The following is an 18,818-nucleotide window of genomic DNA, read 5'->3' on the forward strand; positions in this document are numbered from 1 at the left end:
CTGAGCTTAGTTGGTTTCATCACCAGAGAGACTGTTGAACTTTGAGAAACAAGACATTGAATGGTTAAATGGAAATAACGACCAGCAGGAGTAAAGACAGCAAGATATTTTGGACAATTGCAAAGACTGGACTACATATCCCAGAGGGATACAGCAGGAGCACCTTGAGGACAGACAGTTGGTATGTAGTCAAAAGTGAGGCCAAGAACCTTTAACATGCCCCATCAAGGAACAAGACCATTGAGAAATCCCATTGAAAGATCAGTCCTAGACAGATTGATCCAACTGATCTGCAATCAACCTACACCGCCTGACCGTTTTCTGAAATTTCTTTGATTTTTTTTTTAAATTATGTTTTAAGCTTCAAATCCCTTGACTTTCTCCATCATGGAGGCTGCTCCATTAGTGCAAATGCTACAATATATGGCCCAGCTAAGTTTCTTCTACTTCAAGCAAGTATTACCTGAAATATTTCTTCAACAGTTGCATGAGTCAGTACAAAATAAAACAAATTCCCCTGAATGGGAGTCCCCATCAACATACTAGATATTGGTCAGCAGCTGGCAGTGTCTGCATATATATTGTTGGATTTCAATCTGCAATGCACGCTTCCTACTCAACGCTAACTTCTCTTGAAGCACCTCTTCATTATCAGTTATATTGTCAGTTCACCATTTATTATGAAATGGTGGAATTTTGTCAATATCTTTTGCAGCATCAGCTACTAACATCATACCTAATTTTTTTTAAACATGCAAGCATAATTTGTTTGATTTGACTTATTGTGTGTTAGTACTTAGTGAAAGGTATTGTTTCTTGACAGCTATACAGCCAAAGCATAACGTTCATAGAGGAGGAGAGAATGCAGAATATAGTATTACAATCATAGCTAGGGTGTAAAGAACAACTTAATATGAACTAGGTCTGTTCAAAAGTCTGATGGCAACGGGAAAGAAGCTGTTCTTGTGTTGGTTGTATGTGACCTCAGACTTTTACACCTTTTCCCCAGTGGAAGAGTATATCTGGGATGTGTTGGGTGTTTGATTTAAGGTTTGATTCCGGGATTAATGTCTCACATACAAGATGCCCTTTCTAAAGTCAGGACTTAAGTGTCTGTATAGCCATGGCTCTGAACCTAGCATTCCCACAGCAGGGCTTCTGAGAAAACTACAAAACTTCAGGCCATGCATATGCAGTGCTTGCAGTACATGGGTGGAAAACCACTGGGAAATGAATTGCTTTTAAGATCACGAGTTGACTTTGTGTAGCTCCAACAATGACCTACTTAAACAGCAGCAACCTGTAATGAAAAAGCAAAAATACTGTGGATGCTTGAGATGTGAAATAAAAGTAGAATATGCTGGAAAAAACAGCAGTCCTCAGAAATGACAACAACCAGCTTGTCTGTTTCTTGGTGATTTTGATTTGGTTAGAATGTTTTTCTAGAGCAGAGAAAACTTGTTAGAATTTTGTCCTGGCATTCTTTCTTTCAAAAAAAGAATGAATTTTAATGTCTTGCCTGCAGCGTGACAAGCAAGCAACATGGTACTCGGTGACTGCTGAGAATTTTGTGATCAAACCCTGAGTCAGAATTGAGTCATGCTAATTTCTCTGGTGGTCAAGCAGTTAAATGAGATTGCACCAGGAGTGAGACCTTTACTCTGCTAATATTGATGTGGCCAGTGCTGACACAGCAAATTTCATGCTGACTTTTGCGGACCATGCAAGGTCAAAAGGAAAAAATAAATCACCAAGTGCTGGATTGATTCGGGGAGTGATTCGATTGGTCACTAGTCACCCTAACCTGTATATCTTTGGAGTGTGGGAGGAAACTGGAGCGCACAGAGGAAGCCCATAGACCTGGGGAGAATATGCAAACTCCATACGTTACTCGAGACTGAAATTGAACCCAGATTCCTGACGTTGTGAAGCAACAGTGCTAACAACTGTGCCATCGTACTGCCCATAAATGATTAAACATGACCTGAAGTAGTTTCATTCTTATGCAGATTGTGGAAAGTTTCAGTGTAAAGATTGATAAAAATAACTTTTAAATAAAATAACCTTTATTACAGAACACAATAGCAAAGATCTACAAGTGTCCTAGTATATCACCCTGACCTGGAACTCTTATTGTTGTTCCTTCACTGTCGCTGGCTCAAATTCCCGGCACTCCCTCCCTCGTAGGTTCAAGAAGGTGGATCACCATGATGGGCAGTAGAAGTCCTGGTCTAGCCAGTCATGCCCATGCCCTGTGAAAGCATTAAAAAAAAGGTCCATTTAAAGATATCATTAGTGAATAAGGTGACTGTTCAATGAAATTTAAAGTAAAATGTTGGGCACACAATCATTCCACTCTTGTTCCACCTCATTTCCAAGGCATCTTAAGTAGGATTACTGGCTTAGGCCTGCTGAATTAACCAGTGACTCCCAGCACACAAATTAGCAGTAATCCTGGTAACTAGCTGTTAGTACAGTCAGTAATTTTGACAATGACCACTGGAGGGTGCTGTTGCCCCACTCCAACCTTGCCTCCAATGTTTCAGTCTGACTGGTGCTCAGCTGCAAACTGAACCTGATAGCTAAAAGGGAGGGTGGGCCAGGGAAGAACGGGGGAGCAAAAGAGAGAGAGAGATGGAGAATTAAAAACCATATTAAATTCACAATTAACATTTTACTCTGTGGTCTGTGCAGGTCTGAAGGTAGTAAAAAGTCTGACAACACCAGGTTTTAGTCCAACCTATTTATTTGATAATATTCTCACAAGCTTTCGAGGGGCTACCCTCTTCGTCAGGTGAAGGAGCAGCGCTCCGAAAGCTAGTGGCTTATGCTACCAAATAAACCTGTTGGATTTTTACCTTGTGTCGTGAGACTTCTCACTGTCTGGGGAAAAGGCAAGGGACTGGAACTAAGTCACAATGTTCACTGGGAGAGCCGGTACAGACATGATGGGCCAAATGGCCTCTTTCTGCAGTGTCATATCTATCATAGACATTAGTTCCTTACACTTGTAGAAGTTTCAATGGCTTAATTCTTAAATTCCTGCTTTATTCCAAATTTGCCCATTTCTCATGGATGCTACATTTTAGTTATGGAGCAATGCAGCATGGTTTTTTTTTAATGCTAGGCCCATCTAGAGTAAAGTTTGCACTTGGCAAAATAGGAACTACGCAATGAAAAAAATGAACGTCCATCTTCTCCCATCCTGGTAGCTACATGATTCAAAATAATGGAGTTTTTTGACAAATGTTAAAAATCCCATTTATATTGATTGGTCTACAACAGACATGGTGGTGGCATGAGGAAAAACCCAGTGGCAAAGAGCTTTGGGAGTCAAAGGTCCAAAGCCACCCATTCCTCACGTACATACCACACGTAATTTGTCCATATACAGTATTCCAAAATGTTATTCTCTGAATAAAACCTGAGTGAGTGGAAGCTGTTTTCAGCTTTTGAATTGGAAACGTGTACAGACAGCTTGCTCACTGAAATATTGGAGGCAATTTTAACCACCCCGCCAGCGTCAAAATGGCAGGGTTGGAGTGGAGGCATAATGAAAATTTCAAAGATTTGAAATTATAGGCAACAGGGTGGCACAGTGGTTACCACTGCTGCCTTGTAGTGCCAGGGATTCAATTCTGGCCTCAGGTCATTGTGTGGACTTTGCACATTCTCTCCCTGTTTGCATGGGTTTCTGCCGGGTGCTCTGGTTTCCTCCCAGTGTCCAAAGATGTTTGGGTTAGGTGGATTGGCCATGCTCAATTGCCCATTAGTGTCAGAGAGAATGTAAGGATAAACAGGGTAAAAGCGAGAGGGCATGAGTGGGAATGTTGTCGGTGCAGACTCAATGGGCTAAATGGCCTCCTGCACTGCAGGGATTCTCAAATGACAAACACGACTTTTGATTTTAATGGAGACAGGCGGAGTGGGAGACCCTGTAACAGATCTATGAATGAGGTTGTATTCCTTTGATGTTAGCTGTGTCTCAGAGTTTACATCTACAGATCAGGTTTTTCTGGAGCTCAGAGCGTCTCCAATAGATAAGTGCCATTCCAGCACTGCTTATGGGCCAAGTAGGAGAGCTTCTCTCCCCTGTTCCTCCCCAAGCTTGCTTATTAACCTTTCATGATCTGCAATATTTGCCCTTGCACAATTTCTTGAGCCATTATTCTGGTCCTTGGCCGATCTGTTTGGTAACCTACCTCTTGACCTGTAAAAAAAATTGCAAGATGCTCTGGCTCAAATGCTGACATCTACAGAAAGACACAGTGGATCCGCTCCTGATCCTTATCACTCAGGCGCCCATTCAACTTCTGAATAAAAATAATGTATTAACATGTAAAAATGAATCATTTTTGGGATGGAGGCAATGGTGGGAAACTCACAAACTCTTCCACCTTTCCAGTCACACATCTGCCCAGCAGCTAAAGCAACCTCACAATCTGTCTGGCTGCAGCAGGAAATGAAGGCAGAGGATGGTAAATAGGTGCTACTATTACGTTCACCCGGAACTCTCCAGAAAACCATTCATTGTTTGCATTATCTAATCTATTTAGATTCCTAAAAACATCAATTACATCATGTCCCAACTTTCTTTTGTACACTGAGATCATGCTCAATTTATATAATTGTCTTCGTAATCCAAATCTCTCGATCATGCTAGTTGCACTCTTTATCCTTTCACCAGCTGCATGTTGACAACATCTTCAAAGTGGAAAAACATGAAAGTCCTAGAGGCATAAAAGTTGCCAATAAATCTGATTTCACCACCCACTCAGGCAATGCATTCCAGTTTCTAATGATTAGCTGTGAAAGTAAGTCCTTATTCCATCACCCCTTCAACAAATTCTTTTTTCCCCCAATTAGCTTAAATAATAATTTTTTAACTCCTTTCCCCCCTGCTTGCAATGATGAACAATGCTTTTAGCACATGACATTAAATATAATTCATTTTCCAAACTTTACAGTGGACAAATGCACAAAATATCATAAAATCCTAAATTCTGTTAAACTATAAGATAAAAGGGGTTGAAATTATGTTCTTTATTGTCTGCTCTGCTCCTCCGAAGATCTGAATGACCATTGACTTCCACTGGATTAGTCCACGATTAAGCTTGACAAAGTCCTGCAGTGTGTGTTGTTGCCTTCAGTAAGGCTGACCAGCAAATTCTCCAACTCTTTTCCACTGTCATCTGGTGTATTGGGAATGATTTATAGGCTGATAATCAACCTTTTCGGCTGTGCTATGTGCTGTAGAGTGTTATGGTAAGTTTCTTCCTATTTAGACGTATACACTGATGTCTTTAGCGCGAATAAACATGCACGAGCAACATGATCGATAGTGCAAGCTTTCATGGGTTTAGTCTTAGCACAAAGGACCTTAATAACTAGCTGCCTCCAGTCCATGCTATACTGTATTTTGATATTTTTGTAAGTAAAGAAAGTTGAATATCATATGCTGTTAGACTACCTTTTTGTGGCCAAATTACCACAATATTTTATTTTCTTGTTGTAGTTAAGAATTCTGATTAATTCTAAATACTCAGCATGAAGATAATTAGCAGCTAATGTTTTAACACTTCTATAACCAGATTTTTTTAAAGCAGTTTTTCCAATGCTTACATGTTTATTTGGACAAGGTTATGTGATGTGAGTGGATTGAATGTTTCTTCAATGTGGATTTTCATTGCCCGTGTTAGATTCACAGCTTTATAATGGTGATGCTTTTTAAAGGGAATGTTGAATGCCTGATTGTTCTTTTTGGTTCTTGACTCCAGAGTAGGATCCCCTCATGATTTATAACTCTAAGGAATTTTGTAAATCCAGCCTTAGCTCTGTCAAAATTGCAGTGTCTGAAATTCTCACACTGCAATGAAGCCAATAAGGCTAGGACTCTTGTGTGTGGCCTTGCAACCTGCACCCTTAAACTTTCATCAAGAAAAATTGCTAGAAAACTATTTCACCTCTATTCTGACACAGAAATATGAAATCTGTCTCTCCTTGTGTCCTCTATACAACTTTCTTTCCTCCCATCCCTGTATTTATAGCAAATATAGTTGGTCCATTTACACAAGTCATTCAAATGGTTGCAAACACTTGCGGCCCAAACATTCCAAGTGTCTCTTCTTAGTTACAGTTTACCATCTTGAAAATTGCCCATTTATTCTGCTCTCTGATTTCTGTTAGTATAACACTCTAGTCATATTTATATATCACCTTCAGCTTTTCATTTTCCACCTCATTAAATGTGTTTTAGAAATTCAAATATATTGCCTCTATCTATTCCCCTTTATCTGCCCACCTTACTACATCCTCAAATAACTAAATTTGTCAAACAATTTATATTTCATTGGACCATGTTGACTCTTCTGGATTGTATCATGGTTTTCTCAATGTTCTGCTACTACTTGATTGTTCTGTCTCACAGAGCCAGGGATCCAGGTTCAATTCCAGCCTTAAGTGACAGTCTGTGTGGAGTTTGCATGTTCTCCCCATGTCTGCATGGGTTTCCTCTGGGTGTTACAGTTTCCTCCCACAGTCCAAAGATGTGAGGGGTTAGATTATTTTGGCAATGCTAAATTGCTCCTAAGTATCAGGGGGACTAGTAGGGTAAATACATGGGGTTACAGGGATAGGGTCTGCATGGGATTGTTGTTGGTGCAGACTTGATGGGCCGGATGGCCTCCTTCTGCACTGTAGGGATTCTATGATACTTCCTTAATAATGGATTCCAAAATTTTATTCTTTAGTGTTGTACCCCAAAACTAGTGTAGAACGCCACACACTGATCCTGCTTTGTTCATTCTCTCCCCTTCTCCTAGCTCCACCATACAGATGCCTACTAGCCCACTAGCATGGGCCTCCTCTATCCAATCCTCTAAGTTATGAGCAACATTGGTGCCTGAGCTGATGCTTGCAAAGGTAAAATTGACTACCTATATTTCTTCACTGGTGGTCACAGCCTCCACAATTGTCCTTCCGATTATGGCCTACATTGTTTCTTCCATGGGGGTTACAACAATAAGGCATACCTTATCTCCTCCAGTTAGTTCCTGCCCTGTGCCACTGCATCCTATAAAGATGAGGGAAGTGTGCTAGTGAGTGTTCTGTTATCTGTGATTTGTCATGGTTGGACAGCTGACTTTGTGACCAAGCTGTGATATGTGGGATAGGATTTTACAGCTTTGCATGACCCAAAACTGCAAAATCCCACCCAAGATTAACAGACGTTTCCATGGTCCCATCCCTCACCTACTCCAATTTCCATGGTGGGCGGGACTGTAAAATTCGCATTTGTTGGCCATGAGCCCTGATTGAATGTGATGTGTTTGTTGGTCAGTGAATGATGCAGCTATGGTGCTTTAGCTATGTGACAATAGTGGTGCAGTTGGTAGGATATGGCATTTGAAGATTCATCCACTGACCTTGACCATTTGTGTGACATCATTAAACTTTTTTCCGCAGACAATCTATGTTCTCGGAGCTGCAATGCTAGCACTGACTACTGCATGCACTAGAGAGCCACCAACCTCTCCGATATTATTTCTGCTCTCTTCCACTAATACCCCTAGTGCAGCATCCAAAAACCTGGATGAACACACTCTCTCATGGTTATCCATTGATTATTGCATACCATGTAGCCAAAATACACCTAATCTTTAAGAGATAAATAATGCTAAGCAGGAACCATATTGAGCCCCTACTAATGAATACAGACAATGAATGGCATGGGGAACACTGGTTACCTTCACATATCATGATCATCCTCACCTTGTTAAGATCAATCATTGTGTAGGTTTAAGGATTAATATTGTAGTTTTCCTTCTACCTTTGGCAATTTTTATTCTTCCTGCAACTCAGTGTTGTTACAAACTCCTTATGGTTACTCTGCCAACCCAACCATTCCAGCCGTATCCTTTTATACGTTTTTGGAGGATGAGCCAATGCCCATTTTTGGAGGGTGAGCCAATGCAATTAGATTAGCAATATAATTACCAAAGCATGCGGCTGCTGATACATTGACACATAGGAGTCTCAGATATGTGCCGTGTAGGTTTGTGCTGTTGTATTAAAATTGACACATTTATTGTTGATATTGTGATATATTGGGTTTTATTTTTAGAATTCATTATTGTGAAAATGTATTGTATTCTGGTTTGTAATTTAAAAGTGTAATGTATTTTGTATTTGTGAACTATTTAAATAAAAAAAAGTAGGATTCTCAGAAAAATGCACTATATATTTCTGGACACAGTAAGAAGTCTCATAACACCAAGTTAAAGTCCAACAGGTTTATTTGGTAGCAAAAGCCACTAGCTTTCAGAGCACCGTTCCTTCATCAGCCTCTTCATCAGCTTCCCTCCCACCCCACCTCCGCGGTCAGGCCCGGCAGTCATCCTAGCACCCCCTAATCAGAGGCAGCATTCACCCCCGCACCCTCCCCCTAAGACCCCTCCCGATCTGAGCTGGCATTAACTACGCCCCACCCCGCCGACCCCCACTCCCCCCCACCCTCAATCAGAGGCAGTATTCACTAGTTCCAAGCTCCCTCCCAATCAGAGCTGACATTCGCCACTGGCGAATGAGCAGTTATCCGAAAGCTCGTGGCTTTTGCTACCAAATAAACCTGTTGGACTTTAACCTGGTGTTGTGAGACATCTTACTGTGTTTACCCCTGTCCAATGCTGGCATCTCCACATCATATTTCTACATGGCAATGTTATTTTTTTAAAGCATTTCCAAAAAATTTTCTACTTCTGGTGCAGAACTACACTTGCGTGTCAAAAAATTGCAATCCCCAACATGTGATTTTCTTTAATTAGGCAAAGTTGATTGAGAACAAAGCAAATCCCTCAAAATTAAAAGGTTGAAAGGTTCTGAAAAATACATTAAGTCCTGAATATTTAACTCTTCCTGACTTTGGATTATTTTATGGATTGAGAACAAATGAGACCCTTAGAATGTAGAAAATACAAACATTCACCACAAATGCCCAAGGTGCGCTATTTCATTATAATATCTGCAGGGGCTGCAAAACCTTTCAAAATATATAAGAGAAGGATTAGATAAATATTTCACAACCTGAGGACATCCTATAATGCTTTATAGTACTATGTACCTTTGAAGAGTAGCTAATGTAGGAAATGTGACTCAAAATTGCATGATGTGGATATGCCGGCGTTGGACTGGGGTAAACACAGTAAAAAGTCTGACAACACCAGGTTTTAGTCCAACCGATATATTTGATAGTAAATTCACTAGCTTTCAGGTTAGCCCCTTCGTCAGGTGAATGGAGAGTTCTGGCCTCAGACAGAGCATATAAAGCGCAGACAGTTTACAGATTACTGATTAGAATGCGAATCTTTACACCTAACCTGCTGTTCAAGTCTTAAAGTGGCTAACAATGTGTGTGGAAGGAGCACTGATCACAGGTTAAAGAGATGTGTATTGTTTGCAAAACCTCACTCACTGTACTGTCTGGAGACAATACACATCTCTTTAACCTGTGATCAGTGCTCCTTCCACACACATTGTCAGCCACTTTAAGACTTGAACAGCAGGTTAGGTGTAAAGATTCACATTCTAATCAGTAATCTGTAAACTGTCTGTGCTTTATATGCTCTGTCTGAGGCCAGAACTCTCCATTCACCTGACGAAGGGGCTAACCCGAAAGCTAGTGAATTTACTATCAAATAAATCAGTTGGACTGAAACCTGGTGTTGTCAGACTTTTTACTCAAAATTGCACCCAGCAAAGCCCCATAATCAGCAATGAGCAGATAATATTATTTGCTTTGGTTCACTGAGGGAACAGTATTGGCAAGAATACCAGGGACATTTTCCCAGCTGTTCTTCAAAGTAATTATGTACTATTCAATGTTCCATTAAGCCAGTCTGGTAACTGATCCTTGTATACTTACCTGAGTGCTTTAGCATGTGGGTAAAGACATCTTATTGAGGATGTTCCAGTAAGAATCTGGGATTTTGAGTTGTGGACATGTGTGGAGACCCTGTAAGTTCTGAGATGTTTTAAAATATTGTAAAAAGCGATGTAGAATTAGGGTCATCACTGCATTATTCTGACATAATTCAATTATCAATTCAGAGGGAAAAAAATGTAATTTTACCACCTCCAAAACCATTTCCTTCATTGCTGACAGATTCTCCCATTTTGTGGGAGTGATGGATTGTACGGTTCAAGATCGACTCGCTCACTTCAGAAATGAACAGTCTAAATGTAGCGGTGACCTGTGTGAAGGTAATAGTTGAATGCTGTCTCAAAGCAGAAGAACAGTGAATATTTGAGCAGTTCATAGAGGGTAAATTGACATTTCTATGGCACTAAGTATTCTTGAAAAATAGTTTGGCCTAAAGAACTGCATTGTTAGAACAATATAAGTTCCATCAGATATTCCAAGGCAATTGGCTTCCAAAGATAAATGTGGTACACTAACCAACATACTAAATCTGTGACCAATTCATTCAAAAGATTTCAATTCCATGAATTAGGGAATGTTTCCTGATGATGATTTTACCTTGGAAAAAGCTACAAATTTGGTTGTTCAAAGTGAATCTGCAGTGATAGATTTGAAGAACTGACATTCACCTCCCACGCACCCCCCCCCACCAACCAAACCCTCCGCCGCCAAAGCCCCCTCCTAATCAGATCTGGCATTCACCCACCACCTCCCGCACCCACCCCCCTCCCCTGGTAACCCCCCCCTCTCCTGATCAGGCCTGGCATTCAACCACCCCCAGCTCCCTCCCAATCAGAGCTGGCATTCACTGCCAGCGATCACAGCAGCTGTTTCCCCCCCTTTCCTCTGAACATTGGACCCATACCCTCCAACCTTCCTCTCACACAGTAAATGCAGGGACCAGACTCCCACTTCCCTGTGAACATTTGACTCCTTCCCTGAACCCCACACCCAGTGTCAATACCAGCACCCACTCCTCCCACCAAACATTCCAGCACCATATCTGCACCCGACCACCACCACAACCAAATGATTTCCCCAATCCTCCATGAGGCACACACTGGGGTCCACTCTTGGCACTGTCCCCTTGGCACAGGTTGGCACTGGTAGGTTGGTCTGGCACGTTGGTGTAGAGCCAAATTGTGCCAAAGGACAGTACTGGGGGCAAGGCCAGGCACTGGCCTGGCCATGTCCATCTCCCCCAAGGGCTATATTCATCTTTACGCCCCCACGGGAAATCCCCATGACAGTTCCACATCTGGGTGAACCCAGTACAAACTGTGCTGATGTGATGGGCGACATGGGCAGGATGTTACGGCCTCGCATGAGCGGGACCCGAAATTCCCGTTCTGAGGTCAACCAACATTTCTGTTGTCTGCCCCTTGCCCACTCCAATTCCGTGACGGGTGGGGTCATCAAGTTCTGGCACATGCTGGTGTTGCTTGAAAATATGCATCGGGTTCAATATATGGCAAGAGGGGCCTTTAATAATATGCTGATGTATGGAGATGTATTTAAATCAGGTTCATGCCCCTTGTATAAATTTTTGTTCCAAGGCCAGATCCTGCTGGCATTGTTAATGTTGCAGTTTGCCATTAATGTGCAAGTCAGCTATAAATTCTCCGCATTAAGTGATTGTAAATCTTCAGAACCTACCAGCTGATTTGTAACACTCACCATTTGCTTTGCGCAAATGGCATCAAGCCCGAATCTCCCATTTATTTTTTTTAACAATTTGCCATGTTTTTAATTGTGTACATAATTCCTCATTCTGTCCATTCAGCTCAATTTGTTCATGTCGACCAGTTGGCCCAAAAGGTTTGTTTTTAACCTACAAAAAGGCAGAGCATGCTGCGAAAGTCATGATGAAAGAGTGAGTCACTGGATGGTCTAACGATTGATAAAGAGGAGGCATTAGAAAGGGCGAGCAGACTTTAAAGTTGAGAAAGTTACCAGAATTGGAAGAAATGATTCTGAAGGCACTGAGCAAACTCCATGGGCAAATTATGGAGGCATTTCCAGTCCTCCTTAGACAGAAGAGTGGTACCAGTGGACTGGAGAATTGCTAATACTATATTTGTATTCAAAAAAAGGGTGAAAGCATAAGCCCAGCAACTACAGGCTAGTCAGTTTGACCTCGGTGGTGGAAAAGCCTTTTATAAATGATAATCTGGGACAAAATTAACAATCACTAGTATAAATGTGGATCAGTTGAGGAAAACCAGCCTGGATTTGTTAAAGGCAAATCATGTTTAGCGAACTTGATTGATAAGAATCCTGTAGAATCCCCACGAGATTCTCATCAATTCTCTCTGTTACCTCATCAAAAGCTCAATCAAGGGAGGGTAATGTGGTTGATGTGATGTGCACATACACATGGCCAATGCAGTTTAATGTGGATAAATGTGAGGTAGTAATAAAGGCAGACAGGTTATTACTTGAATGGGTGTAAATTGAGAGAGGTAGAAAGTCAATGAGATCTTGATGTCCTCATGCACCAGTTGCTGAAAGTAAGCACACAAGTACAGCAGGCAGTAAAGAAGCAACGGCATGTTTGCCTTCATAGCAAGTGGATTTGAGTACAGGAATAGGGATGTTTTACTGCATTGTAAAGGGCATTGGTGAGGCCACACCTCAAGTATTGTGTGCCGTTTTGGTGTTCTTATCTGAGGAAGGATGTCCTTACTATTGAGTGATTACAACAAAGGTTTATCAGACTGATTTCTGGATGAAAGGTCTGTCATATGAGGAGAGACTAAATTGGTTAGGATTATATTCACTGGAGGTTAGAAGAGTAGAGGGGATGTCATAGAAATTTATAAAATGCTAACAGAATTAAACGGGGTAGATTCAGAAAGAATGTTTCCAATGGTGAGGGAATCCAGAACTAGGGATTATAGTTTGGGGCTAAAGGGATCAAGGGATATGGGGGAAGGGGAATCATGATATCGAATTTGGTGATCGGCCATGATCAAAATGAATGTCGGAGCAGGCTCGAAGGACCGAATGGCCTACTCCTGCTTCTAGTTTTGATGTACATGAATTTCCACACAATAAAGTGTCACATAATATGGCTTGTGAGCAAAGTTAGGGCCCATGGAGTAAGTAGCAGCATAGATATGAAGTTGGTTGAATGACAGTAAAGGTGAGCAGTTGCTTTTTTATACTGCAGGAAAGCATATAGCAGGGTTGCCGAGTGTTTTGTTTTTAGAACATAAGAACATAAGAAATAGGAGCAGGAGTAGGCCATCTAGCCTCTCGAGCCTGCCCCGCCATTCAATAAGATCATGGCTAATCTGAAGTGGCTCAGTTCCACTTTCCCGCCCTCTCCCCATAACCCTTAATTCCCTTGTCAGTCAAAAACCTATCTACCCGTGTCTTAAATATATTTAGCGCGGTAGCCTCCACCACTTCAATGGGCAGAGAATTCCAGAGATTCACCACCCTTTGAGTGAAGAAGTTCCTCCTCAACTCCAATCTAAACTGCCCCCCCCCTTATCCTGAGGCTGTGCCCTTTAGTCCTGCTGTCCTTTCTGAGCGGGAAGAATCTCTCTACCTCTACCTTATCCATCCCTTTCATTATCTTATGTGTGTCTATAAGATCCCCCGTCATCCTTCTAAGCTCCAACGAGTACAGACCCAGTCTATTTAGTCTCTCTTCATAGTCTAACCCCCTCATCTCCGGTATTAGCCTAGTGAACCTCCTCTGCACTCCCTCCAAGGCCAGTGCAGAGACCAAAGCTGCACACAGTACTCCAGCTGCGGCCTCACCAGTGCCCTGTGCAGTTGCAGCAAGACCTCCCTGCTTTTATATTCTATCCCCCTCGCTATAAAGGCCAGCATCCCATTCGCCTTCTTGATCACCTGCTGCACCTGCAGACTGGGTTTTTGCGACTCATGCACAAGGACCCTCTGCATGCTGCAGCTTTTCGCCCTTTAAATAGTAATCCCTCCTGCTATTATTCCTGCCAAAGTGGATAACCTCACACTTGCTAACATTGTACTCCATCTGCCAGGTCCTCGCCCACTCGCTCAGCCTATCCAGATCCCTCTGCAGACTTTCCACACCCTCCGCACAATTTGCTTTTCCACTTATCTTTGTGTCATCAGCAAATTTCGTCACCCCACTGTCAGCCCCCTCCTCCAGATCATCTATATAAATGGTGAATAGCTGAGGCCCCAGCACCGATTTTGGACCAATTTAAGGGATAGCGGATGACGCATTGTAAACTGTGAGGAAGGTGGTGATAAGTTTCAAAAGAAATAGACAGACCAGTGGAATGGGCATGTGTTAGATGAAATGCAATGGAGAGGAGTGTGAAGTGATGTACTTTGGTAAGAAGAACAAGGTGATCCATAAAATGATGGATATCATTCTAAAAGAGGTGCAGGAGCAAAGAGACCTGAGGATGGATGTTAACAAATTGTTGAAGGAGGCAGGGCAGGTTGAGAAGCTGGGTAATATAGTGCATGGGATCCTAGGATTTATTAATTGATGCAACACAATACAATATAAATCCAAAAGAACTCATGGTGAACATTTATAAAATTCTTCAGCCTCAGCTCAAGTACTATGACCACTTCTGGGCATCATACTTCCGGAAGGATGTGAAGATATCAGACAGGTCTACACGAATGCTTCCAGGAATGAGGAACTTCAGTAATGTGGATAGATTAGTGAAGCTGGGGCTGTTCTTCTTAGAGGAGATTTGATAGAAGCGCTCAAAATGATGAAGGGTCTCGATTGTGGCCAAAGCAGATTCAATCGCAGCTATCAAATTGGGATTGGATAAGCACCCAAGGAGTTTACAGTACTATGGTTCTAGCTCAGTTTCTGTCACAGACACTTGGAACAGGCATGATCGGCTGAATGGCCTCCTGTGTTATAATTATTTAACAACTAAATTCAGTGTAATTGAAGGGGAGGCGATGGCTTAGTGGTATTATCATTAGACCATTAATCCAGAAACTCAGCTAATGTTCAGCATGTATAAGACCCTGGCCAGACCCCACTTGGACTTCAGTGCTCAGTTCTGGTTGCCTCATTACAGGAAGGATGTGGAAGCCATAGAAAGGGTGCAGAGGAGATTTACAAGGATATTGCCTGGATTTGGTGGCATGCCTTATGAGGATAGGTTGAGAGAGCTCGGTCTTTTCTCCTTGGAGAGATGAAGGATGAGAAGTGACCTGATAGAGGTGTATAAGATGTTGAGAGGTATTGATTGGGTGGATTCTCAGAGGTTTTTTTTCCCAGGACTGAAATGGCTGCCACAAGAGGACACAGGTTTAGGGTACTGGGGAGTAGGTACAGAGGAGGTGTCGGGGTAAGTTTTTCACTCAGAGGGTGGTGGGTGTGTGGAATCGGCTACCAGCAGTGGTGGTGGAGATGGATTCAATAGGGTCTTTTAAGACACTTTTGGATAAGTACATGGAACTTAGTAAGTTAGAGGGTTATAGGTAAGCCTAGTAGGTAGAGAGATGTTCGACGCAACTTGTGGGCCAAAGGACCTGTTTGTGCTGTAATTTTTCTATGTTCTAGGCACCTGGTTTGAATCCCCCCATGGCAGATGGTAGAATTTCAATTCAAATAAAAAATATTCGGAATTAAGAATCTACTGATGACCGGGAAACCACTGTGGATTGTCGGGAAAAACCCCCCTGGTTCACTAATGTCCTTTAGGGAAGGAAAGCTGCTGTCCTTACCTGGTCTGATCCGCATGTGACTCCAGACCCACAGCAATGTGGTTGACTTGCAACTGCCCTCGGGCAACTAGGGATGGGCAATAAATGCTGGCCAGCCAGCGACGCCCATGTCCTATGAGTGAATAAAACAAAAAAACCTATCCCAGAAAACTAAATCTGCTAATGAACAAATAAATTGATAATGGTCAATGCATTGTGAATCAACATCTCTACCCCAGAATTTGAACAATTTGTATTTAAATTTCATTCAGGTGCTAAATTGATCTCAGAGATTTGAAAAAAAAGTCATTTTTCTCTACAATGTCATTTTTTTCAATCTCTTAATCTAATCATTCTTTTCCTTCTTTCATTTCTCTTTCTCTACCTAATCTGACTTCAATTAATATAATCCTGTTACTCCATCATTTTTTCCTCTTGATATAGGAGATATATAGAAGGTCCTGCCATCCATTAAGATTCCAGATATTTTATTACCTTCACTGCACTGTTGTCAGATCATTATTGCAGAAAGTTGAGGTAAAAGAATTTAGAGATCGCGATTCAGAGGCGATCCAATATATATATATTGTATTGACTCGCCTTTAAATATATCTCTAGTGTATACTATTCCGCATTGTTTCCTACTTGTGGAACTTATTGAAAATGTTGCTGTATTTTGTAGAATAGACATGTCAAATTCTACATATTTATGCTCTTAACACAAACTGGAAATAGAAAACCATCAATAGTATTTCTCCGCCCTACACTGACAATAGTAATTATTCAAAACATTGATAATTATAATAATCATTTAAAACACTCAATGTATGGTGACTTTCTCTATCAGATTGCAATCCAAGACAACAGAAAATTAATAGTTTCCCTTTGTGGGCTGAGTCCTACTTTGAGACTCCAACATTGGAGGTGACCATAAAGGGTGCCCGCATATCCCAGGAGTCTCTGGGAGCACCCCCCCCACCCCCCCCCACCCCCCACCCCCCAAGTGCGGCTGAATGTCCCCCCCAAATGGTGATGGACCCTCCCGATGCAGCCCAACTGGCAGCGGGGTGGGAACTGACCCTCAGTTGGGTACTTAAGTGGCTCAATTGGCTACTGCACCTCTCTGTAAAATTCAGCCAATTCTCTCTGTTTATTTGACCGAGAACTGATCTCACTGAAAAGCATAAGGTTCTGAAGGAAGGGACACCCGCTGAGAGGTTGTTTCCCATGGCTAAGAACAGCCCCAGCTTCGCCAATGAAACTGAAGTCCCTCATCCCTGGAACCAGTCTCATAAATCTCTTCTGCACTTTCCCTAATGCCTTTACATCCTTATTAAAATGTTATGTCAGAATTGGACACAGTACTGCACTGAAGCTGGACCAATGATTTATATTGCTCGATCTCCCTGCTTTTGTATTCTATGCCTCTATTTATAAAGCCCATGATCCCAGGTGTCTTATTAATGGATTTCATAACATGCCTTGACATTTTCCATGATTTGAGCACTGATACCCCCAGATCTCTCTGCTTTCTTTAGAATTGTTTCTTTTATTTTGTATGACTCCACATTTTTCTTACCCAAATTTATCACTTCACACTTCTCTGTATTAATCTTCATTCTCCATTTGTTCGCACATTCATCCAGCCTACCTACATCCTCTTGAAGTCTATCTCTGTGCTCCTTACGTGTTCACATTATTTATAAACTTTGCAACATCCACAAATTTTGACATTGTGCTCTGTGCACTCATGGATATGGATCACTAATATGGATCAAGAAAAGTACTGATCATAATATCGAGCTCTGGGGAACTCCATCTTCCTCTAGTCTGAAAAACAGTCATTGACCATTACTGTCTTTCTGCCAGTCAACCTATTTCTTATCCATGCTGCCACTGTACCTTGTATTTAATGGGCTCTAACTTTGTTGTTGATAAAGCTCTAAATGACAGTGTCAGCAAACTCACTAAACTCACCAACCCTCTATGTTGCCTCGTTAAAAAAACTCAAAACATCAAGATTTATCTTTAACAACAGTTATGGCCAATGCTTCTGCAAATTCCAGCTTTACTTTCTCAGTATCCTCAGATGCATCTGATCTCATCCTGATGACATATCAACTTTAGATATAGCCAGCTTTTCTAAAACCTCCTTTTATCAATGTTTAACATATCCAATGTCTCAACTACCTTTTTCTTCAGTATGATTTGGTGAAGACAAATGTAATTTACTCATTTACTACCTCAGCCATGCCCTCTGCCTCCATGCATCATTCTCCTTTTTGATTCATAATTGACCTCACTCTTCTATTTACCACCCTTTATAAGGTTATCAACGATTTTTAGATTCCTTTTTTATGTCAGCTGCCAGTGTCTTCTCATTCTCTCTCTTTGCTGCTCTTATTTCTTTTTACTCTTTTCCTCTGGACTTGCTATTTTCAGTTTGGGTTGGACTTTTCAACCTGCAATTCTTTTCTGCTTTCTCCTACACCAACTGTCCTTTGAGGTGGCATGGTGGCACAGTGGTTAGCCCTGCTGCCTCACCGTGCTAGGGACCTGGGTTCAATTCCAGCCTCGGGTGACTGTCTGAGTAGAATCTACACATTCTCCCAGTGTCATGTTTGGGTTTCCTCTGAATGCTCTAGTTTCCTCCCACAGTCTGAGGAGGCGTGGGTTAGATTGATTGGCCATGGTAAGTTGACCCTTGGAGTCAGGGGGATTAGTAGGGTAAACACATGGGTTTATGGTCATAGGGCCCGAATGGGATTGTTGTTTGTGCAGGCTGGATGGGCTTCCTTCTGCACTGTAGGGATTCTACGATTCTGTCTCCTTCATCATCTGGAAGGCTCTGACTTTTTTTTTCTCCTTTAGCCCTCTTAGGAATGTGCCTCCTCTGTACCCAACTCTTTCCTCATTAAAGGCAGTTCATTGTTCTATGATGGTTTTGTTTGTAAAAAGTCTGACAACACCAGGTTTTAGTCCAACCTATTTATTTGATAATATACTCGCAAGCTTTCGGGTTAGCCCCTTCGTCAGGTGCTAACCTGAAAGCTTGCGAGTATATTATCAAATAAATAGGTTGGACTAAAACCTGGTGTTGTCAACCCGAAAGCTTGCGAGTATATTATCAAATAAATAGGTTGGACTAAAACCTGGTGTT

The sequence above is a fragment of the Carcharhinus amblyrhynchos genome, chromosome 13 (assembly GCF_965287045.1).
Source record: "Carcharhinus amblyrhynchos chromosome 13, sCarAmb.v2.hapA, whole genome shotgun sequence".
Classification (NCBI taxonomy): Eukaryota; Metazoa; Chordata; class Chondrichthyes; order Carcharhiniformes; family Carcharhinidae; genus Carcharhinus; species Carcharhinus amblyrhynchos.